The sequence below is a fragment of the Pongo pygmaeus genome, chromosome 8 (assembly GCF_028885625.2).
Source record: "Pongo pygmaeus isolate AG05252 chromosome 8, NHGRI_mPonPyg2-v2.0_pri, whole genome shotgun sequence".
Lineage (NCBI taxonomy): Eukaryota > Metazoa > Chordata > Mammalia > Primates > Hominidae > Pongo > Pongo pygmaeus.
In genome coordinates this window covers 92376539-92403654 of record NC_072381.2, presented here as the reverse complement: position 1 = coordinate 92403654, position 27116 = coordinate 92376539, and the positions used below count along the sequence as shown (strand labels likewise).

Here is a 27116-nt window from a genome sequence, read left to right as displayed (position 1 = left end):
CAGGTGCCTTTAAACAATGTTGTGCAGTTTAATTAAAGAATATAAAACATAAATTTGTGATCACAAATTTATGTGAAGACAAGTTACCACCACCTGGGTCAGGAAACAGACATTTGCTAGCCCTCTAGAAGCCCCCTCTGCCCATTCCCAGTCATAACCCCCTTTCCCTCAAAGGTAAGCACAATCCTGTCCTTTAGTCACTTCCTTGCAGCATGTGTTTTCTGTCTCACACTGTGCCAAATCCTTTCTACCTGTGGATTCAGGAAAGCCAGTGCACTGACACATGGTCTCTCCGGTTGTCATGGTTAAAGTCTGTGCTGATGTGGCTGTCACAGGAATATGTTTAGGTGCAAGGGTGTTGTGTTCTGCATTTTAACATCAGGTTAGAGGAGAGGCTATGGCGTTTGGCCTGAGGCCTGGTTTCTCACAGGCTCTAGGCAGTGCCTGCTTGCAGGATCTGGTGTAAGGACTGGCCTGGGAGCCCTGGAGCCATCATCCAGGCTGCTCCTGGCACTTGGAGGTAGGTTGTCAGTACCTTCATTCCATAGCACACGCAAGTGTAATCAGAAACCCTGGGCCTGTGGATTCCTGTAATTTAAACCCCAGTCACTATGGGACTGATTGCATAGGATGGGTTCCATCAAAAGAGTTTCTTACGTAAGAGGATTTAATGTGGTTTTTAGTATCATTGTGTTTTATAGAAGTTCATTTTAACAATGGTATAATACATTCCTGTAATTGAATTAGCAATACATCAGCGTTGTGTTATTTCAGTAGCTACAAGACCGTTTGCCCTGTGTGTACAGACTGCCTGCTCTGTAGGCATGGTCTTGGAGTATGGTAGGTCCTCCTTCCCACTTGTCTATAGAATGATGGGTTTGAAAGCAGTGCCCGGGGCCGACCACGAGGACTCAGAGGTCCATCTTGTACTGCCACAGGCACTAGATGCTGCAGAGTGCCTAACAGGAAGCCAGCATCTGGTGAGCTACTTACTAGTTCGTGAATGAAATTACTGCTCTCATGCTCTCTAGGCTCATGTTTGATTCTGGGAATGAGTTCATGAAGCTGTCGGGAACTTTACTGCAGAGGTTTTCTTTTTACAGGAAGAGCTAGACAGAGCTCACCTAGTAAGGACCAAAACAGTGACCAGATCGAGCAGGGAAGTCCGTTTTGCAGAGAATGCACCTGGAATCACAGGCAGATGCACAAGAAAAAGGGACACGGAGCAAACCCTCTAGTTCCTAAAGAGTGTGGAGACGGCCGGGCGCGGTGGCTCACGCCTGTAATCCCAGCAGTTTGGGAGGCCAAGGCGGGTGGATCACGAGGTCAGGAGATCAAGACCATCCTGGCTAACACGGTGAAACCCCGTCTCTAGTATAAAAATACAGAAAAATTAGCTGGGCATTGGGGCAGGCGTCTGTAGTCCCAGCTACTCGGGAGGCCGAGGCAGGAGAATGGCGTGAACCCGGGAGGCGGAGCTTGCAGTGAGACGAGATCACGCCACTGCACTCCAGCCTGGGCGACAGAGCGAGACTCCGTCTCAAAAAAAAAAAAAGTGTGGAGACAATATTTAGCCTGTGATTAAAAGAGATGTAACTTTCCTCTTACAGCATCTGCAATAGTGTTTTTCAAACATGGTCTACCAACCACCTGTGTCAGTCAGAGAGGTGGTGGGGGGAGGGTGATGGTGGTAGTGGGTGCGTGTACGAGTGCGCATGCGCGCCTGTGTGTGAGTGAGCGTGTGTGTGCGCGCGCGCACACACACTCAGAGAATGTTTGTCAGAAATGTAAATTCCTGAGTCCTGTACCAGATACACCAAACCATAATCTATAGGTGTGGAGGCCAGGAATCTGCATTTTAATCACGTAACTATTTTTGTGCATAGTTGAATCCTAGAATCTCTGATCTAGAGTGGTAGTTTCATTCATTCATTTTGGTGAAGGTTGAGTTGGACTGTGGAGAAACTGGGACTTTTAAAGAAGAAAGAAAAGAAAGCGTAGGCCTGGGACATATTTGCTGATTTGAGAAAAAGAAACACACATGAACTAGGGTGGATTTTTTCATACTCTCCTGGAATAGTCTCAAATTTCGACTTACCTGTCTTGTAAAATGTTCTGAACCCAGATGAAGATATGCTCTCTGGTGGCTTGGAGATGTCATTGCAACCCCTCCTTCCTTCCTTGCCTTGTCTGGGAGTGGGGTAGTGGGTGTACTTTTGGGGTCCTCTGTGGGGAGAGGTCCACGTGAAATATTAGTGAGTAGAGATCAGCTGGTGAGCCTTGAAGCTGGCTGTGGTTAATTTCCAGTCTCATTTATTCCAAAAGCAAAATATTTCTCTGTCTTGCTTCCTTCCACCTTTCAGTTCAGTTAACTTAGTTCTCCTACATCAATTGAGAATTGGATAAACGAGAAGCATTGCAAGCACCACATGGATTTCTAGTTCATTTTAAGTTGACCTTTCATTAAAGTGAGTGTCTGCAATCAGTGTCTTTGGTAGCTGCTTTAAATCTTTCAGTATTTATAAAGATTAAGGATTTGTTACTTGCAAAGGTCATTGAGCAACTTCAAGAAATTGGCATCAATGTGACGAACTAAGCACAGCTCATTCTTAGAATTTCAGAATCGTAGAAGGTTTGAGCTGGAAGGAATCCCAGAAATCCTCTAACCCAGCAGTGCTCGTGGTTAATTAAGAGACTGAGCTCTGGACCCAGATGGACTGTGTTACATTCATGCTCTGCCAGTTGATACTAGCTGTATTACTCAGTGCCTCAGTTTCCGCAGTTGTCAAATGAGGGTGGTGATACCTACTTCACTGTACTGTTTTGGTATTGTAATGAGTTGATGTATGCAAAGTGCTGGGACTGGTGCCCAAAACCTGGTAAACACTCACTTGCCATTTAGCAAGTGAGAAAAGACCCAGAGAAATGTTGATTTTTCCTGAGGTCATATCGCAACTCCAAGGTTTAGAAACTAGGCCTATTAACTCATAGTCTTATTATGTTTCTGTCAATTGTACCAGTTAAGTAGTTCTTAAACTATGGCTTCCAAAGTTTATATCTGCCAATATAAGCACTAATATTTACGAGGCTCTGCTTAGTCTCAGTGCTCAGAGATAATTCTCAAATAACAAGATGTGAATATAACATAAAGAGATTAAGACACACAGCAGGACTTTTCTGTCCCTTGCCGAGTAATGCAGCCTTTAAAAACTGACTGTTAGGAAAACTGTATAAAGGTACTGGATGCAAATGTTCTTTCCTCACTTTGCTCAGTGTCTGGCTTAACACCTGGCAATTGTATGGCTAGAGTCAGCAAGAAAAAACAAAACTATATGTATACTATGATGTTTATATATATATTATGTAACGAAGGAAAAATAAATTTTTCCTACATGTATATACACAGATGTATATATGTAACATATATTACATAATATGTGTAATGTATACTATATACTATATTACATATTATATATTAATATATACTATATTACATATATTGTGTATTATATGTCATATAATATATTATGTATATATGTATTATGTATATATGTCATAATATATTACACATATAAATATTATGTATTATATATGTGTTATATGTAATATGTATTTATGTATTATATAATATGTAATATGTATTACATATTATATGTATTATATGTTTTATGTATATATTATATATGTAAGTACAATACACGTATTATGCAATATATGTATTATAATATATGCATATATTATATAATATGTATTATACGCATATTATATGTATTGTAATATATGCATATATTATATGCATTATATTATATGCATTTAATATATGCATATATTATATGCATATATTAAATGCATATAATATATGCAATATATGTGCGTATATGCAATATATATGCAATATATATATTACATAATATATGCATATATTATAATACATATACTGTATATTACGTACATTAGATATTATGTATATTACATAATATTGTTATATATTATGTAATATATGTATGCAATACATAATATATACACATATATTCTGATATATGTAATATATAATATATGTCTATTTTATATATAATACATATTACATATGTATTATAATGTAATATATAATATATAATGTAATATATAATCTATATTACCTAAGGTAATATATGTGTACATATTACATTATTTATATTTTATATATATAAATCTGTGTGTATACACGTGTATGCAGCAAATTGAAGGAAAAATAGCGAAAGTTCCTACTACAAAACCACATTCTCTCTGAGCTATTTATACTTGCTTTATTTCCTTTCTTCTATTTTAACAAACTTTCTTTTCCTGTGTATAAGGAAGAGGTGTTAGATGTTTCCTCCTGTTTACATAGTTGAATTGGAATTACTTATAATTTTACCTAGAAGGAAATGGATTTTGTTTTTAAAAACTCCTAAGTGGTGGGACATCAGTGATGTATATTTTTGTCCCACGTGCCTCTGTTAGCCACCCACTTCAAGCCATGAGTGTTTACTCAGAGTTTGCTATGTGAGATTCTTCTTTATTCCTCCCTCTGGTGAAGATATTTCCTGTGCCCTAAGGGTAGGGTCGCCCTGTTGAGAAAACCCTCTAAAACCTCCCTGATGATAGGGTAACAGTTTGTACTTAGATCTGCGTGACCCTGGAGAAGTTACTTCTTTAAAGTTTAATTTCCTTATCAATAATGGGTTTAATTCTAGTGTATGTTTGATAGATCTTCTGTGTCCAGAGAATTGGCCAAGAGAGCTATATTTAATTCTTTCTCTTCTTCATTTCCAAAGCAGCCTGAGTATCTATTGTATGTGGTTGCTTTTGTGGACAGGATTACAGATATGGATAACATGTGGAAGATAAGTGATCAAAAGTGAGTTGGAATGACAGTGTAGGGTACGCCTCTGGCAGCTGGGTCAGTGTGGGCTATGCGGTTGTATGGTTGGTGGTTTGGATACTGATGTTGCTTAAAGAAACAAAAGTAGTTGAAGTAAAAGATTATAGCAAGTAAAATAACATTTTGAGGGGCTTGTGTAACTCTTGTAGTTTTAGTAACAGGCCTTTGATATGTGATGTGCACCCCGTGACATGTTTACCAGTTCCCCTTAGCATCATAGTCTGTTTTAGGTCAGCATTCCCTTTGCCAGGTGTTATCTGGATGGATTTCTCTGGGCCAGTCTGCAGCAGCTTTCAGACTTATATAAAGTTGAACAACATAGGCGTTAGAGGCACTCCCACCCCGCACAGTTAAACATCTGCGTATAACTTTTGACTCCCCCAAAACATAACTACTTATAGCCTACTCTTGACGGGAAACCTTACGGAAAATATAAACAGTTGATTAAGACATATTTTGTATGTTATCCATATTACATGTTGTATTCTTACAGTAGGTAAGCTAGAGAAAGGAAAATGTTATTAAGAAAATCATGAAAGAAAATATATTTACTATTCATTAGGTGGAAGTGGGCATCATAAAGTTCTCCATCCTCATTGTCTTCATGTTGAGTAGGCTGAGGAGGAGGAGGAGGAAAGTTTGCTGTCTCAGGGTTGGCAGAGGCAGAAGAAAATCTGTGTATAAGTGGACCACGTAGTTCAAACTCGTGTTGTGCAAGGGTCAGCTGTACTTACTGGAAAGCAGTGGACATTTGGTTCCAGGCCTTGGAATTTCATGTCATTAAACACTGACAGAATCCAGCCCCGCCATTAATCAGGAAAGGATGCCAGATCCCATTTTGCATTGTAGTGTTTGGCTCATTCCAAGCAGCTTATCTGGGATATTTCAGGCATGATATTTAAGCAGCCAGGAATAACCTGTTCACTTTTTATGGCAGAGATGGGGAAGCTTCCAGTCTGGGAATTAGATTCAGTACATGGGAGTGAAAGGTCATATGGTGCCTTCAAATGAAATACCCTTATAATTTAAAAAATCTGCAAATAAATAGTAATAAGAACAATAATCAGGTTAATGAGAGTTCGTTGAACCATTAACACATAATTGCCCATCATACTCAGAAGTCCTAGGGTTCAGTTGAAGAAGCACAGAGGCAGGAAGGTGTGTTGGTTACTAGCATGCAGCTGGAGCCAGGATCTGGTTTGCTTTTGGCTCTGCCACTTAGTTGCAGTGTGACAATTAGCTTAACTTCCCTGGGACTCAGTTTCTTAATTTCAAGGTGAGAGAAGGTAATTATAATAACTGTCTCTTAAGGCAGCTGTGAGGATTATATAAATAAGTTAATTGGCTGAAGTAGAGTTTGGTACTTACAGTGTCTATGTAAGTTACCTTTGTAAACTCAAAACCTACCGAGTTTTTCCTTCTCCTATCTTTATTTCCCTGTCAGTCCATCTATAGTTGGGAAATAATTCCCCATGTGTTTCTCTTGTTTGTATAGTAGCCTTGGAAGTTAGAAGTAGTGGGTAGAGTCTCCTATGCAGCAAAGGGCAGGCATGCTGATTGCTTGTTATAAAAGATTAAGGTTTCCTAAGCTCATATAAACCTAACAATACAAATTTTTTTTGGCTGCCATGTTTTTGGTTTTTTTTTTTTTTTTTTTTTTTTTTTTGCTGTTAGTTTGTCTATTTTTGCTAGTTCGGATTTTATATCAGGTTCTAATTTCTACAACATTTACCTTTTTTTTTGCATTTCTTCTGCTAAAGCATATTTTCCTTTTAAAAGTCTTTCGTTAAAAATTTTAGTAATTGAGCTATTTTTGTTTGCCAAAGCAAAACAGTTATTCTTTTTCACCTCAGATAAACAGCTAATATTGCTTAAATATTTAGTGGGCGGTACTACATCTTTATTCCTATGTGTAAGCAATTTATTACTAATTTCTTTTAAAAGAATATACCGCTCAAGAATTCTTTTTCCAAATGACTAATAATGATGCTTCATACTTCTGTGATTAAAACATACCTAGCAAAAAGCTAATTGATTTACTTTATCTTTTTAAAATACTTCCAACATTCTTCTTGCTCTTTATTCATTATTGTGAATATCTAAAAAATTATTTAATAAATAAGTGATACTAAGTTCAATAGTATTTACATGTACTGTTTACAAAGAACTGTACCCTAGTGAATATTCAAGCACTGGAAAATGCCTATGAACATTATCTGATCGTGTTAACATTTGGATCTTCTAGAAAGATTAACAGCACTGCATATAATCAGTATTTGTATAAAGCCTACTATGTGAAGCTTATTAATATTAATTTTATTTGCAATATTGACTCACCCTTGGCGGCAGACAGGACATCGAACTCATGCTTAGACGTGGGAACAGCTACAGGGAAGACTGAGTGATTGGATTGGGGCTCTTCTCGTCTGCACGCTCCTGTCTCAGTTCTCGGAAATGTTGGCCTTAACCTTTACCTCTGCAGGACGGCATTTCCTGTGCTTGCTTTGGACTTGTCAGTGGACTCGGTGTTGATTATTAAGCAAGCAGGAACATTATAATACTGTTTTTGCTGTTTCTCACCTGATTTTTCTAGGGATTCTGCAAAACCTATAAATTTCCCACTAAATTCTGGAAAGGAGTTACTACACAGAAACACTGTTCTCATTTCACTCCAAACAAACTTCTCAGTTGTTGCTGTGTCTGTGCGGGCCTACGGGGTCTCTCTGATCTTACCTCTGATGATTGTTCCTTTGGCTCATTGTGCTCCATTCACTCTGGCCTCCTTGCTCTCCTGAGATACACCTGGCACATGTTCCTGTGGTACACCTGTTTCCGCTTTCCCTGAAATGTGCTTCCCCTGACATGTTTGCTCACTCCCCTTCCTCTAGGACATGCTCACATGTCCCCTTTGGAATGAGGCCTTTGGTGACCACTCTAGGCAAAATAACCCAGCCCCCAAGCACTCTCTGGCCCTCTGCCTGCTTTCTGTTTCCTCCATGGCACTTAGCACTTGTCTGACACTACTGTGGGGTGGTCCTGAGGGCAGTGATTGTGTACACTGCTTTATCTTCAGTGCTGCAACACTGCCTGTTACATAGTAGAGGCTCTATAGTTTTTTGTTAAATGAATGAATGAGGTTACTCTTACAATTTTGTATGGAACAGCTAGGAGACAGGTAAGATTGGTGACAGAGAGTTGTATTAGGAGGCTGTTGTCATGGACCCCCTGGGATTTGGTAAGAATCCAAACCAAAGGGTTAGAGAAGTGAAACAGTCAAGAGACAGGGTGGGTAGGTGTGGTGGTGATGGATCTCCTTTGGGAATGGAGGAGAGGGGAAAATGAGAGCATTCTGGAATATTCCCTGTTTTTAGCCTGGCAATTAGATGGTCTTTCCATTGAGCTAAGATAAAGAATACTGGAAAAAGACTAAGCATTTCTTTTACAAAGCAAATTGTGTGTATTAGTAGAGAGCAACATATTTCTGAAATTGGTGTTTGTATGAAATATAGTTTCTCTAAGGTTCTAAGTAACCCTTGCTGAAATGCTGATTTTAGTTTGAGGTCAAGTTTCCTAAAATGTTTTAAAAGCTAGCCATGCAGGAAGGCTTTGGCCTCCAGGGAGTTTATATCTTTAGATAGAGAGATTTTTCTATATTTGGGAGCTAAACTGGAGTTTCTGAAGGTCTGAATACTTAGTTAGCTTCTCAGTACCTTGAGTCACTAACAGAATTAACATTTTAAATATGAAGTTTACAGTTCTTCCCTCTTTTAATAAATGTTTCCTTGTATAAGAATGATCTTTGAAGCAGAGGCCTCAACCGCATTCCTTATTACACTGCTGCAGCTCTGGATTTACCCATGAAGCCCCGTAATTGGAATCTTCTGGCTGGCTCAGATAAGCAGCTTATTTGTGAGCCAGGTCCTGCCCTGTTTCTTTAAGGCCTCAAAGCAGGAAGATGGTGAACTTTATGCAATTCTGAGTTGACTCCAATCCAGATGTATTTTGGAACTAAGTAGAATATGACTGCTAAGTGAATTTTAATTGAGTCACTTGGATGAATTTAGAGTGATTCTAGATATTTGCTAATTAAAAAAAACAAAACCAAACCAGAGTTCATGTTTATGAGGCTTTTCACTGATTACAATTCATTACTTTGTTCCAAGATAATTTTGTCTCCCTTCTTGCTTCTTACCTGCCACGTGGGAAGCCTTGGCCTCTTTCTTGCTGAGGCTCAGGCTCCTTTGAATAGCAGAGATGACGGCATGATGCTGGTGACACCTGCTGGCGTGACCCCATTTGGGGAGGCTCTGGCTTCTTTCCTGTATGGTTAGAGGTATCCAGGACCTCTGGGGACCCTGTCTGTTAAGTGGAAAGAGTTGGCCTAGAGCCTCTCAGGCGTCTCCCAGCATTGAAATTCTGTGCTCTAACTACTTTTGGTAAAAAGAATGCAGTAGATCTGAATGTACTGATGTGGAAGGATGTCCACGACATATTGTTGAGTGAAAAAAGCAACTTGTAGAACATTTTGTGTGTCTAGAAAAAGAATACATAGTGATGTAATCTGTTAGCAATTGGGGGAGTAGAAGGGAAGGACTTTTACTTCTTAATTTATATCCCTTGGAACTAAATTTATTCACCCATATGACTTTTATAATTTTAAAAGAAAAGCAACTAGAAAGCCAATCATTCTAGATGAGCTGTGGTGGGGCCAGCCCCTGAACCTTCTCGGTGCCTGCACTGGGTGGCTGCAGCCTGCTCCCGCATGCTGTACTCCCTCTAGCAGCAGCTGGCTTGGGCTGAGAGGCCGCTTCCCACTTGCACTAGCAGGGGACCTTTTTTTTTTCATACCTGCCAGCTGGAACTGTCTTCCCTGCCTGGCTCCATTGACATTTGGATTTACAACTCATATTTTAAAGTTAAAATATATGGGTTGTGCTTCTTAAAAATCACTAACGTTTGAATTTTTCATTTGCTTAGGCTTGTTTTTCTGAAATTAGTAGGCCTTAATGAGGTTTTGGTGAGTTCCAGGATAGTCTTTCCCTGACTGACAGACCGGAACGGGTTTTTGTATGTATTTACTGACAATGAGTACAGCAGTATGTAACTAATAAAGAATTAAAATACTACTTTTTCTAGGGATGCTTCAATTTTAATAGAAGGCTCTTAAAGTTTTTAGGAATCAAAGCTCCGAGTCTCAAGCACCTCTTGACTAATGATGATCCCATATTTTTAATTAGGCATGATGTATCGTTACTCCCAAGTCACCTGTGTAGGCTGGAGATGCTGTGGGATGTGGCAGTAGGTGACGATTAGGTGGTGATTGTAGGTGCAGAGTGAGTTGGGTGACATGCTGGGAAGACTTTCATATATTGTACCAAGACCCTATGTGTCCCTTCTGTTTTCAGGTGCCTCGTGCCTTTCCTTTATTGGGGCTTATCTGAATAATTTCATCTGTTGCTTTGAGTATAACTAAATATTAAGATAAAGACTATCTAGTGGAGCATCAATAGCTTATAATTTAGAAAATGGGCCTTTGTTGGCACTTTGATTTAACTAATGTAGATGACCTGTGCAAGAACAGTAACTTTAGGCTTTTCAGTGAGTGACATGAATTTAGCACATCACATGAAGCACATGTCTTGGAGCTATTAGCTGTCATAGTTTATCGAGTCAGATACCTAAAAGCAGTGGTTCAGAGAGGCAGACATGAACTTTTCCACCTGCCTTACCTTGCTGAGGTCATTTTAAATGCCCCAAGCTAGAAATTGGGTAAAGATTTATAATTTGTCAAACTGAAAATAGAAGAATATGATGAGATGTAGCTTGGGGTGAAAGTAGTTTTTTTTTCTTAAAAATCAGTAATACTATAATGTAATAATAGTTTTCTTTTATTGAGTTTTCATTTATTTACTGTAAAGTCAGGAACTATACTAAGTACTTTTTGTGCATGGTCTCATTAAATCCACAAAGCAACTCTATGAATATCATCCCATCTTACAGACGAAGTAGCTGAGTGACAAAGAGGCTAAACACCTTGACCAAGGTGGTATATTTAACTAATAAATGTTAAAGCTGGGATTTGAACCCCAGTGGTTAAATCCAGGTCCAGAGTGTTAACCACCGAATTATACTCTTTCCCTTAAGTGGATGATAAAATCTTGCTAACTAAGGCTAATTGTGACCTTATTGTGGACAACACTAATGTGACTTCATTTAAGAATATTTAGTGTCGGCATAGATCACAGCACCATGGCTGTGATTGGCACCGTGGCTGTTTTCATTTCTGTGGCTGCTGTAACAAATTACCACAAATGTGGTGACTTAATCAAGGCATTGGCAGGGCTGTGCTCCCTCTGCAGGTTCTAGGAGAGAATCTGATCTTTGCCTCTACCAGTTTATGGTGCCTGCCAGCCTCCCTTGATTTGTGGCTGCCCTACTCCAATCTTTGCTCTGGTGTTCACAGTGCCTTCTTCTCTTCTCTTTGGTGTCAGGTCACTCTCTACCTCCCTCTTATAAGGAAGGATACCTTTGATTGCATTTAGAGCCCACCAGGATAATCCCCCCATCTCAAGGTCATTAACCTAATCACACCTGTAAAGTCCTTTTTGCCATGTAAGATAACATTCACAGATTCCAGGGATTAGGACGTGGATATCTTTTGGCGGGGCACTATTTAGCCTACTACAGTGGCAAATATTAATAGAACTTTCAGTCCACCTTGTAGGAGTATGCTTAATGTCAACAATTTCCTAACTGTTTCGCAGGACACAGATGTTAAAAATGTGAAAGAATTCTGTTGTCAAACAGACTGGAGAGTCATTGTGTAATATATCCCTCTTTAAGGAGATTTGCAATGCACAATGAAGGCTTTGAGAATTCCTGTGGCAATGAAAGCTGCTTAACCTTGTCAAACCCAGGATTCCTCAGACTTAGTTGATTACAAAACACTTCTTTTTAAAGGGTATGTCTACTTACATATCAAAAAGTACTTGAAGATGCCTTAGGAAGCATGAGTTGAGTTACTTGTTACCTGTTAGTCTTTTGAAGGCACAGAGTGTGTTTTCACTGACTTTTTGTTACTTAATATCTTAAACATGCTTGGAATTGATTGGACAGAATAAAACCAAGACAAATATACAAAATTAAATGATTCAGGGATAATGTGGGTTATGCCTTGCGTGCCTGTCTGAGGAGTTTGGACTTGATTCTCTAGACCAACGATTGGCACACTGTATCTTGTGGGCAAAATCCAGCCTTCTGCCTGTTTTTATAAATAAAGTTTTATTGGAACACAGCCACATCAATTTGTTTGCATATTGCGGGTGACTGTTTTGATGCTATAATAGCAGAGTGGGGGATAGGCTTGCAGGGCTTAAAAAATCTGAGCTTTTACACAAAAAGTTTGCCAACCCTGATATAAGTAGTGGGAAGCCATGGAAGGGTTTTGATCAGGGAGGTGATATCTTCAGATTTGTGTGTCAGAAAGCTTACTGCAGCAGCTGTGTGGAGGATGGATCGGAGAATACAATGAACAGGGGGATGGCAGAGGGAATGGGAGGGAAGGGAACAGCAGAAAGACATTTTGGGCATAGAATCTACTATAAGCCTGGGTGTGGGGTATGGGAGGGAGAGGAGCCAAAGACAGTTTTATAAAATAAGCTTTTAATTTTAGAATACTTTTAGATTTATAGAAAAGTTGCAAAGATAGTACAGAGTTCTCGTATTCCCAGGTCCAGTTTCCCCTACTGCTAATATCTTACATCGATATGAAACATTCCTCATAACTAATGATCCAATATTGATATCTTATTATTAACTCAAGTCATAATTTTTAAATATTTTCTTAGTTTTTACCTAGTGTCCCTTTTCTCTTCCATGATCCCATTCAGTATTCCACATTACATCTAGTTGCCATGTCTCTTTCGAGCCCTAGACGGTGACTGTTTCTCAGGCCTTGCTGGTTTTTCATGACCTTGACAGTCTCGAGGAGTACCAGTCAGGTGTTTCATAGAATGTCCCTTAATTGGGATTTGTCTGATGCTTTTCTAATGATTAGATTGGGGTTATGGGTTTTTGTGAGGAAGATCACAGAAATGAAGTGCTATTTTTGTCGTATTATATCTAGAGTACATAGTACCAACATGACTGGTCACGTTGATATTGAGCTTGATCACCTGATCAAGCTGAGCTAGTGTTTGGCAGGTTTCTCCACTGTCAAGTTACTTTTGTTCACCCTTTCCATACTGTGCCCTTTGGAAGGAAGTCACTATATGTAGCCCACACAAAAGGAGTAGGGAGAAGTTACGCTTCTCCTTGTGGATGGAATGTCTACATAAATTACTTTGAATTCTTCTGCACAGGAGGTTTGCATATTCTCTCCCATTTATTTAATCAATCATTTTTTAGTATGGATTCATGGATATTTAATTTATGCTTCAGGTTATAATGCAATACTACATTATTTATTTGGTTGGTCAAGTTGTTCCAGCTTTGGCCTTTGGGAGTTCTTACAGTGTGTGTGTGTTTTAGTACGTCCTTATTTTCTGGCATTCCAGGATGCTCAGGCTCATCTTGAATATTTGCTTGCCCCAGACCTAGAATCAGCCAGTTTTCCAAGGAGTTCAAGGGTTTAAGCAGAGGTAAAAGTTGTCAAAGGAGGTTGACGAGGAGGGGTCAGAGAAGCAGGTGTATTAGTACAATCTCAGGGCATGCCAGGGTAGCAGATTGGTCAGTGTGCCTTTTGTAAATCAAGGTTCCGGGATAGATAGTATAGGAGTCTGGCTGCTGGAGAGGGCTGAGAGGAAGGGCAGTAGAAGATAAGGCTGGAGCCAGAGGTGCTGGCCTTGAAAACCAGTCCAAGGCATGTTAACTCTCTTTGGCAGGAAGGGTGTATTGTAGGGCTGATAAAAGCTGTGCTTCAGGATAGCTAGTCTGCAGCTTCATGCAAATTAGATAGAGGGATTAGAACTTGCAATTGCTTCACTGGGAAATTTGGAAATGGGTGCCTGGCGAGGTAATGAAAAAAGGCAGGAAGCAGTGGCCTATTTGCTACCAAGGCTTTTTGCACAGATTACGTTCCTTCTTAGGGAAAAAAAAGAAAGTTAGTGATTAAGCAGTCTGTTTGCTTACAAGCAAATGTGTATAGTTTTTAAAAGTAGATTGTCTTAAAATATCTACTCTGCCTGTTGTATTTACTAATGTGTGCAGTCTCCTTTTCTTGGAAAAGACTGAAAGGTGGACTTAAACTCCACCCAGTTTGGAAAGTCACAGAATCCAAGTTAATGGAGTCTGCATTTTTAATTTGATTTTTATACGTTGTCTCCAGTCAATTTCAAAATTATTTCCCGTTGAACTTTCTGCTTTATCTTTTTTAGATGGTAGTTTATGTAGCTTTTAATAGCTGTAGTGTTTCTGAGATAATTGATGGCAGAGAGGAATTCTGGCTGAGCCTCGGTTATGTGGAATTAATAATCCTGGGAATACTTACTTGTTTTTGATTGGCTGCTGGCATTTAAAATTTTTCATTTCTTTTACATAAACCTGGGAGAACACATGTGACTACACTTTAATCTGCATGTCTTATAAAGAGAAAAGCACAGTCACCAAATTAGTGCAATGATCTGAATTTTTTTTTACTTTTTTTTTCTTCAAGTTCAGGGATATATGTGCAGGATGTGCAGATTTGTTACATAGGTAAACGTGTGCCATGGTAGTTTGCTGCACGGATCATCCCATCACCTAGGTATTAAGTCCAGCATCCATTAGCTATGCTTCCCGATGCTCTCCCTCCCCAACCATCCCTCTCTGGCAGGCCCCAATGTGTGTTGTTCCCCTCCCTGTGTCCATGTGTCCTCATCATTCAGCTCCCACTTATAAGTGAGAACATGTGGTGTTTCATTTTCTATTCCTGTGTTAGTTTGCTGAGCTTAACGGCTTCCAACTCCATGCGTGTACCTGCAAAGGACATGATCTCATTCCTTTTTATGGCTTCGTAGTATTCCATGGTGTATATGTACATTTTCTTTATCCAGTCTATCATTGATGGGCATCTGGGTTGCTTTCATGTCTCTACTATTATGAATAGTGCTGCAATGAATGTATGTGTGCATGTATCTTTATAATAGAATGATTTATATTCCTCTGGGTGTATACCCAGTAATGGGATTGCTGGGTCAAATGGTATTTCTGCCTCTTGGTCTTTGAGGAATCACCACACTGTCTTTCACAATGGTTGGACTAATTTACCTTCCCACCAACAGTATATAAGCGTTCCTTTTTCTCTGCAGCCTTGCCAGGATCTGTTGTTTTTTGACTTTTTAGTAATAGTCATTCTGACTGGCATGAGTTGGTATCTCATTGTGGTTTTGATTTGCATTTCTCTAATGATCAGTGATGAAGCTTTTTCCTGTTTGTTTGTCATATGTATGTCTTCTTTTGAGAATTGTCTGCCCATGTCCTTTACCCACTTTTTAATGAGTTTTTTTTTTCTTGTAAATTTAAGTTCCTTGTAGACTCTGGATATTAGACATTTGTCAGTTGGATAGATTGCACAAATTTTCTCCCATTCTGTAGGTTGTCTGTTCACTCTGATGATAGTTTCTTTTGCTGTGCAGAAGTTCTTTGGTTTAATTAGATCCATGTGTCAGTTTTTGCTTTTGTTGCAAAGGCTTTTGGCATTTCGTCATGAAATCTTTGCCTGGGCCTATGTCCTGAGTGGTATTGCCTAGACTTTCTTCTAGAGATTTTATAGTTTTGGGTTTTACACTAAGTTTTTAATCCATCCTGAGTTAACTTTTGTATATGGTGTAAGGAAGGGGTCCAGTTTCAGTTTTCTGCATATGGCTAGCCAGTTATTCCAGCACTATTTATTAAATAGGGAATCATTTCCCCATTGCTTGTTTTTGTCAGGTTTGTCAAAGATGAGATGGCTGTAGATGTGTACTCTTATTTCTGAGTTCTGTATTCTGTTCTATTAGTTTATGTGTCTGTTTTTGTACCAGTACCATGCTGTTTTGGTTATTGTAGCCTGGTAGTATAGTTTGAAGTTGGGTAGCATGATGCCTCCAGCCTTGTTCTTTCTGCTTAGGATTGCCTTGGCTATTTGGGCTCATTTTTGGTTCCATATGAATTTTAAAATAGTTTTTTTCTAGTTCTGTGAAGAATATCAATGGTAGTCTCAGATATGTCCTTATAGCAGTGTGAGAATGGACTAATACACTTGTCTTGTGCCATTTTTCAAGAGGAATGCTTCCAGCTTTTGCCCATTCAGTATGATATTGGCTGTGGGTTTGTCATATTATTTTGAGGTATGTTTCTTCAATACCTAGTTTGTTGAGAGTTTTTAATATGAAGAGATGTTGAATTTTATCAAAGGCCTTTCCTGTATCTGTTGAAATAATTATGTGGTTTTTGTTTTTAGTTCTGTTTATGTGATGAATTGCATTTATTGATTTGCATATGTTGAACCAAACTTGCATCCCAGGAATGAAACTGACTTGATTATCATGGATAAGCTTTTTGATGTGTTGCTGGATTTGGTTTGCTGGTATTTTCTTGAGGATTTTTGCATCAATGTTCATCAAGGATTTTGGCCTGAAGGTTTCTTTTTTTGTTGTATCTCTGCCAGGTTTTGGTATCAGGATGGTGTTGACCTCATAGACTGAGTTAGGGAGGCGTCCCTCCTTTTCAGTTTTTGGAATAGTTTCAGTAGAAATAGTACCAGCTCTTCTTTGTATCTCTGGTAGAATTCAGCTGTGAATCTGTATGGTCCTGGGCTTTTTTTTGGTTGCTAGGCTATTTATTACTGCCTCAATTTCAGAACTCATTATTGGTCTATTCAGGGATTCAATTTCTTCCTGGTTAAGTTTTGGGAGGGTATATGTATCTAGGAATTTATCCATTTCTTCTAGATTTTCTAGTTTATATGCACAGAGGTGGTTTTTAGTATTCCCGATGGTTGTTTGTATTTCTGTGGGGTCAGTGGTGATATCCCCCTTATCTGATTGTGTTTATTTGCTTTTTCTCTCTTTTATCTTCTTTTTTATGCTAGCTAGTGGTCTATATGGTCTGAATTTTTAAAATCATCCCTTTACTCTTGAAATTATTTTGGACACAAAACCACTGATTCTGGAGTGGAGTCCTTTTTTGTTATTTAATTCCTCAAATGTTGTGATTTGTACGTTTGGTTCAATAGAAACAACTTCTCCTGTGCCTCCTCTAGACGTCTGTCTTCTTTAAGCAAATTAATTTAGTGATATAGAGTATACTCCTTTGTCAGGCCATGGGCATGTTCCTGTAAACCAGGAGTCTCTGTTAGGCTCATTTCTGAACAGTAATACCTATTTTGGGATGCAAACAACATTTGATTAAAGAGAAATTCCAAGTTTTAAAAATCTGTAAAATGAGGATTAAAATATTTAGGTATAAGGGAGGAAAAGCAAGTGCCACAAGTTCTAAGCAGGGTCTTTTTTTTTTTATTATATTTTAAGTCTTAGGGTACATGTGCACAACGTGCAGGTTTGTTACATATGTATACATGTGCCATGTTGGTGTGCTGCACCCATTAACTCATCATTTACATTGGGTATATCTCCTAATGCTATCCCTCCCCTCTGCCCTGACCCCACAACAGGCCCTGGTGTGTGATGGTCCCCTTCCTGTGTCCAAGTGTTCTCATTGTTCAATTCCCACCTATGAGTGAGAATATGCGGTGTTTGGTTTTTTGTCCTTGTGATAGTTTGCTGAGAATGATGGTTTCCAGCTTCATCCATGTCCCTACAAAGGACATGAACTCATCATTTTTTATGGCTGCATAGTATTCCATGGTGTATATGTGCCACATTTTCTGAATCCAGTCTATCATTGTTGGACATTTGGGTTGGTTCCAAGTCTTTGCTATTGTGAATAGTGTCACAATAAACATACGTGTGCATGTGTCTTTATAGCAGCATGATTTATAATCCTTTGGGTATATACCCAGTAATGGGATGGCTGGGTCAAATGGTATTTCTAGTTCTAGATCCCTAAGCAGGGTCTTTTGTTACAATCTGCTTTTAAAAACTCCATCTTATGGTTTTACTGCAGTGGCTGAGCCTTGTGTTTGTTGCTACAGGGTGCTGTTATTTAGCAGGAAAACTTTCTAAAGCAGAACCAGGAGAAAGATTGCACTCCTCCCACATTGTCCAACCAACAGAATCACCAAATCACCAAGCAGGAGTGAGGAGAGCAGAGGTCACCTGGTGGCCATCAAGCAGTCTATCCGAGGCAAAACTCCTTATCTGAGGAATTTAGAAGATTTAGACTTCCCTGTTATCTAAAGCTGGCTTGTGGTTCCAGGCTTCTTTCCCCAAAATGTATAAGTAACTAGAGTTTTTGTATATCTCCAGAATGCATGCATGTCAAAACTCACTGTGCAACCTTTGCACAGAATGTCTATGAATATAATCGTTTATTATGACCTATGTGGCTGATATGGTCTAAATTACCCTTAAGCTCTGCTTTAAGCTCCATAAATACCCCAAGAGAAAAATCCACCATGAACAGTCCTCTCTTGCCGAGTCACTCTGCTGTACTCTTCTACCGCATTCTTTCTTTCTAATAAAACTTACCTGGCTGGGCATCATGGCTCACGCCTGTAATCCCGGCACTTTGGAGGCTAAGGTGGGCAGATCACCTGAGGTCAGGAGTTTGAGACCAACCTGGCCAACATGGTGAAACCCTGTCTCAACTAAAAAACTACAAAAATTAGCCAGGCAAGGTGGTAGGCACCTGTAATCCCAGCTACTCAGGAGGCTGAGGCAGGAGAATCACTTGAACCCAGGGGTGGAGGTTGCAGTGAGCTGAGATCACACCACTGCACTCCAGCCTGGGTGACAGAGCGAGACTGTGTTTCAAAAACAAAACAAAACAAAACAAACAGCAACAACAACAAAACCCTTTCCTTTTCAGACCTGTACTGTTGTTGGTAACTTCTTCTTACCAACCCATGAGTCGACTACTTGCCAATGCCTTGGCTCTGACACCTCGCCCAGCACAGGGGACACACAAATACTTCTTTTTAAATTCACTGCCTCTAGAAACCTGAAAGGAGAAGACATTTTTAAAGGATGGTCACTTGTTCTATGCTTCTGTGACACTAGGAGCGTTAAGGCACTGGGGCAGAGGGGCCCTGCCATTCCCATTCATATTATAAAGCTTCCCCTTTTGAAGTAGGTTACTGATGTTCTCTGTGTGCTTCCGGGAAATAGCTGCCTTGTCATCCTCAAAGCTACTGTGTCCTCATTTCTTGCTTTTATTGTACACGTGCTGCCATTTTCACCTCAGAGCAACAGTGGCCACCAATGCTGTGTTCATTTCACTTCCCTTGTGCTCCTTCAGAAAGAAGCTATGAACAATTTAACCAAATTATTTACCAACCACAAATAAAGACGGAGGTAGTATCAATAGTTGGAACACATAAATGGAAATACACGGTACACGTTTCTTCTTGGGGCAAATGAAAAGGGGTAGTTGTAGCATGTCTCACCTCTGGGCTTCATGGCATGTTGGGACCGAGTTTCTGAGACCAACGCTGTGTGCTTCAGGAACTTCCTAGCATCCGCCTGGCTCCTGTTTATAGTGTACTTTCTGTTTTTCCTTGTTTACCTCATATCTTCAAAATATTTCACCCTGTAAAACTGCAAGGTTGCATTTCAGTTTATTGTACAAAGAACCTACTTCAGTTTTACTTCTTTTGGAATTTGCAGTTAGTCAGATCTGATACATTGTCTTAGCTTTTCAATAAAAGCTTTTGATTTTAATTTATTAAGGAAAAAGTGGAATGTGAGCAAAAAACTCCCAGTTGCAGCTGAAAATCTGAGCGAGAGAGAGGCATATGCAAATGAAGTAAAGAAGGCTCTTAAACTTGTTTGCCTTCGCTGAAGCGAGATAATGTCCTGGTTAATGTAGCATTAAGTATATACATGCAGGAATGCCTTGTTTAGAGCTCTGGATTCCTGTATTTGTCATGGTGTCTGTAAGAGGTTCATATCCTCCGTGCCTCCCTGTGTGACTTAGTCACCTTACTTTACCTTTCTGGGCTTCAGTTTCCTCATCTGTGAAATGGGGACAATAACTACCTCAGAGTTGTTGGGAGGATTAAGTGAGTTAATTCATGAAGCACTTCAGACAGTTCCTGGCATTCAGTAGCTGTCACCTGATACGGTTTTTATTGTTGTCATTACCTTCCTATAAGCTATGTCAGCATGTGTGAGAAATAAATGTTTAAGAAATAAATGTATCAGAACCTACACATCCAAGGGAATTTTTCTTCCTCAGAATGTTCTGACTTGGAAAATAAGCTTTGATTTTGGTAGTTCTGCCCATGCCGGACATTTTGGGGATGGCTTTTGGAGGAATGCCTTCTGGGGCTGTAGCACTACGTTCTTCGTATGGCTCCTGTAGTGACCAATTTTCTGTCCCCTGAGTGAATGTGGCTTTGAATTTTTTCTTTTCTTTAAAAAATTTTTCTAAACATACGAGACATTTGGAATCAAGTAAAAAAAAATCTTTTGGTTTAAAAACTTACCTAGAAAGTTTATTCACAAGAATGGTCATTGGGCCAAATTAAGCTGATTTTTTAGTTTTAACAAGAAGATGATTATTTTGGGTCTTTGGCTTTTGGGATTCGTAAGGAAGTTCCTATCTACTTCCTGCAGAAGCAACTGCTCCCAATCTGGTTATTTTGACCTCAAAACCCCATTATTCCTCCTGTCTCCTCTATAAGTGGAACATCAGCCACACTTTGTTTCAGGGTTCCCTTGGCCTGCAGGCCCCCAGTTCCTACAGAAAGTTCTTTTCCTGACAATCAGTGTGATTTGTTTTTTACCTCTACCACATATTTGTTTCTTAGCCTACGCTCTTGTTCTAACGATTACTAATTTTTTACAACTTGATATATGTAATGTTAACTATGTAATGTGTATATCTACTCCCCTTGGCTTTTTGAAATAACTTGATTGAGGGCCAGCTCTTGGGCCTCCTGTGTGGACGTGTTAAAGCGCCCTGCCTTATGTCTCTGCTGTCCTCTTTCCTTTCCATAATTCCAAGTGATGAGAAAAGCAGCCACATATTTTATAGTCATTTGTAAGTCAAGTTGCCAGCCTTGCCACATACTCATTTTTTTTCTAGCTGAGCATATTGTAATGGAAATTCTAAGTTTGTCTTGACATGTTCATTGCTCTGCACAAAGTCAACGCTTGGTCTCCAAGACAGTTTGAGTGCTAACTTTATTTCCCTGTACTGTCTGGATTGTGGAAGATCAGATATGGATGCCTAATGTCCCTCGTTAAAATTGTCCCGAGAGCTATCATATAGACACTGTGTGTTTGAGGGAAGCAGGTCCAAGTCTAAACAGTGATGGCATCCTGTTGGTCTGAGAAGCAGGTAAGTTGTGTTTTAAAAACAAAACAAACTGAGAAGACTTCCCTTTTCTTTTCTTTTTTTTTTTTTTTGCACTTGGCATTACATTACAATAATCAAAAAAACCCTGCATGAATGGTTGCTGAAAAACAAATGAAAAAATTAAAGAATAATTGAGACTTTTTGAATAATATTTAATATATATCATTGTTATATATAATATAATATATAGAATATTTATAGGCTATATATATCTCTCTCCCCTCTCTTTGTCTATAAGTGCGTTTCTGTATATGTGTGTGTGTGCGTGTGTGTGTGTATACCTTCTCTGTTTTCCTATACACTTTTCTTTATGGCAGTTTGCTTTTTGTTTTTTAACCATTTTATTTGGACTTATGTTATTCATAAACTCTCTCTTAACCACTTTTTTTTAAGAGCAAGTATACATATTTTCTGCTCTAAGCCCAGGTTGGTGACATCATAGAAATTTTAGTGTTTCTTCTTTATCTCAATATTTCAAGTATCTCATAATCTGTTCTTAAACAAATGTCTAAGAATAATATGAGTGGCAACACTTCAAAACAGTGATTTTTTAAAAATCACTGTAAACACATATGTGTGTAAGATCTTTTTTGAATTTTTAAAAATAATCTTAAGGAGAATAATAAACATGCTTCCGGCCATTTTTTGAGACATAGAACCTGGAAAATTTTGTTTACGTATATTTTATGCCGTAGAAGTCTTTGAAGAATGAAAAGTGGGAGTCACAGGGTATGACTGTGTTCAGTTTCTTTTCCCCCATGAGAAGGTCTAATTTGGTTGCTGTAACTTCAAAGCTGTGTGTCTTGAGAATCTGATGCTAGTGGTGGTGGCTTTGGTGGAGGATTTTAAGAGGAAAAGATAATGGTTCCTGCCACGGTGATTTTAGACAAAAGAGTGGGACATGCAGCCTCTTCCCCTTCTAGACACCAGCATCCTCATCTATTCCATTAAAACTTGTTGGCAGGAAAAAAATCAAACATGCTCCTGAAAGTGGAAGTAACTGGCAGAGGTTTTAGTGCCTTCTTCCTAGGAGGTTGTATTTTAACAGAAAAGAAAACTTTGGCTCCAGGAATAAAAATCCTTTTTTTTAAAGTGTATGAACCCTGCAGTTTGGTGCTAATTGTAACTTCTGGAGGCTCCACCCTGCTTCTCTTGATTAAACTCAAAACAACCCCTTTTCTTTCCCAAACATCTCCCAAAGTGGGTGGCTCAGCCAGGGGACAGCATTTTTATTCCATTTTCGAGGATCTTGGTCCCATCCCTGGTCTTGTCTCCAAGTGGGGCAGCTTAACAACCACTCTCTGTGGGCTTTGAGTATGGCAAGATGACCTGGCAAGCTGAGCTAGGTGTTTGCCATTCACACAGGAAGGGGGCCTTCAGGGAAGAGCTCGAGTCATCATGAAGACAGAGCCTGGATGGTAAAATTAATGCCCCTCATGCAGATGTTAAGTCACATGATGTATTGGATAGTCAATGAAAGATGAAATTATGTTGGTATACCATACAAGGCAGTAATGTATAGTACTCCTTAAGAAACATTTTCAATGAGAGTTTTATGGTTGCTTGAATTAAGTTGCTTTGAGAGGTAAAAAGTTGCAGTAAGTGCTATAATTTAGAAAACCAGAGACTTACATGGTAACATCTCTACTGGATTAAGTCTTCATGAGTATAACAGCATAAGTATTATAAAACTTAACTAGAATTGGAAAATAGAAGATAAAGAATTAGTGTTTTGGATCTTACCTTTTTCTGTGCCTGAAACCCCCACATTTTCAAAAGTCCTTTCCCAAGGTCTCCAACCCTGGTTGGTCCTGTTGCCTTGTGGAGTTTCTAATTGATTGTATCTGAAGCACTTCAATCAGAGCTGAATCTTGGTCTCCTTCCATGCGGTCATCCCCTGTATTCTTTCCCAAACCAAGTTTCTGTTGATTCTGCCTCCAAAAAGTATCTCAAATCCACCCTCCTGGCCCAGTCACCTGGGTGACTGCAGTTGCTATTCATACTCACTGTGACTCTTTTCCACCCTCTTTATGAAATGGAAATCTGGTAATGCACCTCCTTCCCCTAAAAGCCAAAACAAAAAACAAACAAACCTGCAGGACTCAACCTTTCCATGACTTCCCATGATCTTAAGTTGAAATCATAATTTCATAACCTTAGTGACTTGCATGACCTGGCAGTTGCCCACTAATCCCCAGCCCTCCGTGTTCCCCCTCTTCAATCCAGTCATGGTGGCTTAGTTTTGGTTTCTCTGAGATAGCATTCACTTCCACTTTCCTCTCTCTTTTTTCAAATTGTTGACTTTAGTTCTTTCTTCAGTTCCCCCTTAAATCTCATTTTGTCAGAGAAAGCCTTAGGTTAGAAACCACCTTATTGCATGACATTGACCCCCTTGATAGCAGTCTCTTGGTATATCTCTAGTGGCTGGCATATAGTGGATGCTTATTCATATTTGTTGAGTGAAAGAATGAGAGTAGTGGTAATTGTGAGTATTTTAAGTGCTGCTAAGTACTCTGAGAGTTGGCATATCTAGCATGAGGTGTGGCACAGATGCCACCATTTTTTTCTACCTGCCAGATGAGCCAGTCTATTTATTACTAATTTATCACCACATCCTTCCCCTGGGCTGGCTTTCTTAGTGCTGTCCAGGCAGTTGTTTCTGGTCTACTGGTCTGTGTGAATTGGCATGTGGCACGAAACCTATTTGACATTTCTAATCTGGCAGAAAATGTCATCACCTTCTGGATGTTTAGGTCCTTGTATTGACCTTTAAACATGTTGCATAAACTCTTTATGCCTTAATTTTCATGCCAGTCTAATACAGGTCATCAGATTATAAGATAAGATAATTCTTTCATGAAGATTAAGTAAGAAATACTGAAAAATTAGTAGAGCATATTCAAATATAAGGTTGTATAATTACATTCAGTATGCTTTGGCATAAATAATCATTTTCTGTTTAGCCACTCTCTTATGCAGACTAGAATGTAAATTTTATATACATATAAATAAAACTTTCAGTTGCATAGGCTTATCATGTGTATCTATGAGCCTTACAGCAGGGACTCTAATTTTCTTTCATAATTAAGTTGATTTCTTGTTTCCATTTAACTTTTACTTAATGTTTATTTTGTTAGTGAAAGATCCATTTCAAGGAGATAGAATATAAAACATCAAGAAGAAGATGCTCATTTTAAATTCAGTTTACTATCATTCTGTGGCAGTGTTTCACAAAGCATACCCATGGATCACCTGTATCAGAAACACGTGGGGATGGTTAATTTGCAGGTTCATGCCCCCACAACTTACTGAATCAGAATTTGAGAGGCCCAGAAAACTGCATTTTAAAATGGTCACTTTGCACTTTAAATAAGCTCCATAAGTTTGAGAATCAGGTCCCATATAATACTTAGCATATACTCTGTCATTAATAAATTTCGAACAGGTTCCATAAAAGATGGCTCATTCACCGACCTTTTCATTCTCACCTGAGCATAAAGATGTTATCAGAAAACATATCAATGCCAACACTATACAATAAAAGGTGATGGTATTGATTATGACTAAGGTTGAAAATAGTCTATGATCTTATGCAACTGGAGCACAGAGGATCAACAAGGGGCATTGTTCCTAGACGGCTAAAACACACTGGCCTTCCGGGAACAATGGCCCTTTGACCACAGCTGACGCAGGCGGAAAGGAACTAGGCAGGGGTCTGATCTCCTCAGTTCAGCAGTGAATGGGCGGGGCCTATGGTTGAGTCCTCTGGAGAAGCCCGGGAGGGGAAGGCCAGTAGTGCCCTTCATGCTCACCAGGGCTGTCACTGTTCTGCCCTCCTTGGATGCCCACATGGCAAGAACACTTGCCCTGAGCAGGAGGACAGGAACAATACCTGTGTTTTAAAAGTTGGCATTGCCAAGTGTGTAGGATGTGCTGCTCGCCGAGTTCGGTGGTTTCCTTGTATTAGTTCATGTAATCAGCTTAAGCAGGGGAAATCCAGGGTGTTGATGAGAAGGCATTTCATGGCAGACTTTAACCCTGGACTGGATTCTGGGGAAGGTTACAAGTCTCCATCTCCTGTTCTTATCAAAACTTGCTCTACTCTTTTGGATCACCTTTGACCACTTAATGGTACTTACAGCTTTTATCTCACAGTTCCATCTCCAGATCAGTATTGTCTTCTGTCATTTCCTGAATGTGAATTCCATCCCACCAAGTAGACACAGAAGTTGTCAGTGGGGAATGGTGTCATCCCTCTCCTCTGGTGTTTCGAAATGTGTGGGAACATTTTCAGTGGTCATGATGATGAGGGGTGTGTATATCAGGATTTAACATCCTGAGGGTGTGGGATGCTAAATACCTTTCAGTAGTTGGGAGTGGGAGGGTCCCACTTAATGAAGGATTGTCCTGTCCAGAATGCTGAAGGCACCCCTGATAAGCTCTCTCTCTCTTTTTTTTTTTTTTTTTTTTTTTGAGATGGAGTCTCGCTCAGTAGCCCAGGCTGTAGTACAGTGGCACGATCTTGGCTCACTGCAAGCTCCACCTTCCGGGTTCGTGCCATTGTCCTGCCTCAGCCTCCCGAGTAGCTGGGACTACAGGCACCCACCACCATGCCCGGCTAATTTTTTTGTATTTTTAGTAGAGACGGGGTTTTACCGTGTTAGCCAGGTTGGTCTCGATCTCCTGAGGTCATGATCTGCCTGCCTCAGCCTCCCAAAGTGCTGGGATTACAGGTGTGAGCCCACGCACCCACCCCTGATAAGCTCTTTGGTTTTATCTGCATCTTATCCAGCGCCTTATTATTATTTGTTTAATTTGTATATTTCCAGAGCAGGATCTCACTCTGTTGCCCAGGCTGGAGTGCAGTGGCATAATCATAGCTCACTGTAACTTTGAATAGCTGGGCTCAAGCAAGCCTCCTGCCCCAGCCTCCTGAGTAGCAGTGCCTTCTTGAGAACTGACCAAACATTTAATATGTAATGGGATTCATATGGCTTAATAGATGCAGTATGAGCTTAGTTACTTGTAGGGTAAATAAGCAAATGGTTGAAGCCATCTTCTTGGATGGCTTTTGTGCTCTCACAGTGAAGGTGTCACTCTTCCTGAATTCTGCTTTGTAACCTCATTCTTCCTGACGGTACAATGTAGACAAACGCTATGACCTAAGGAATAATCCTAAGCAGCTACTGTTCCACTAAGGCAACATTCCTATTTAAAAAACTACCAGCATGTAGTCCCACTGAAACCTTGGTTCACAAAAAGAAACAGGATGGGGAACATCACACAGTGGGGCCTGTTGTGGGATGGGGGTGGGCGGGGGGTGGCGGGGAGGGATAGCATTAAGAGATATATCTAATGTAAATGATGAGTTAATGGGTGCAGCACACCAACATGGCACATGTATACATATGTAACAAACCTGCACGTTGTGCAGATGTACCCTAGAACTTAAAGTATAATAAAAATATATATATATATATAAAGAAAAAAAAAGAAAAGAAACAGGATGATGCTAAGTAAATTAAGTGTTAGCATCATGAAATGGGGTAGAGGGCTGAGTACCCCAACATTTTATCTCTGACACCATCCCAGGTGAGTAGTCTTAGCAGTAGGAGGGTTTGAGATTTGGAGGTACAGGCTCCATACTCCAAACTTTCTGGAGAAAAGGTTACTTTGTCCGTTGATCAGAAAGCTACTGTGTGGAAAAAACAAAGGTTTGAACTAAGGATCAAACAAGATCAGTAGAGGGTCCTGGGATATTCGTTGATATGTA

At 39.6% G+C, this 27116-nt stretch overlaps 1 protein-coding gene across 18 annotated transcripts in view; it reads left to right on the top strand.

Annotated features, from left to right (window-relative positions):
* SGMS1 (sphingomyelin synthase 1) overlaps positions 1-27116 on the top strand; it is a 323691-nt gene that overhangs the window by 62791 nt on the left and 233784 nt on the right. The window lies entirely within an intron of this gene.